This window comes from Papaver somniferum, chromosome 5, assembly GCF_003573695.1.
Source record: "Papaver somniferum cultivar HN1 chromosome 5, ASM357369v1, whole genome shotgun sequence".
Lineage (NCBI taxonomy): Eukaryota > Viridiplantae > Streptophyta > Magnoliopsida > Ranunculales > Papaveraceae > Papaver > Papaver somniferum.
Window position 1 is genome coordinate 37,950,584 of NC_039362.1, and position 578 is coordinate 37,951,161.

The window sequence follows — 578 nt, forward strand, 5'->3', positions numbered from 1 at the left end:
CAAAATACAAAGCGAAGCATGACAAGCATCTTGTGCCTTGTAATTTTGGTGTTGGTGACTTGGTATGGTTAAAATTAGGTAAGGAGCGACTGAAGGGGGAAGGTAAGAAGTTGGTGACAATACCTTTCGTCTAGATCTGCCACCTTATCTAGGAATGTACTCGGTTATAAATGTCTAATACTTGAAGTTGTTTGGGCCTCCATTACTAGATGATGATGGTGATGACACTATGATCTTACCACGAGTAAAAAACTTATGGTTTGATAGAGAGGAACCACTCAAGGAAGACTGTGTATTGGAGCGAAGAGTGCCTAAAACACGACAAGGAGAGAAAGAATCTTTTTTAATTGGATGTAAAGGTCAAGTTCCTAGCAAGGCCAAGTGGTTTAACAAGTAAAAAGGGACTCTCGAGTTCCCTAACCTTCATTTTTAACTCTCACAGAAGTTCAAGTTCTTAAAAGGGGGACCCATGATACAGGTGTATCCGTACTCCTTTAGGGAACTTAGTTAACCTCAAGCTAAGTAGAGGGAAGAATCCTATTCTAGGCAGGAATCCTTGTTTAGGCAGAATTCCTAGT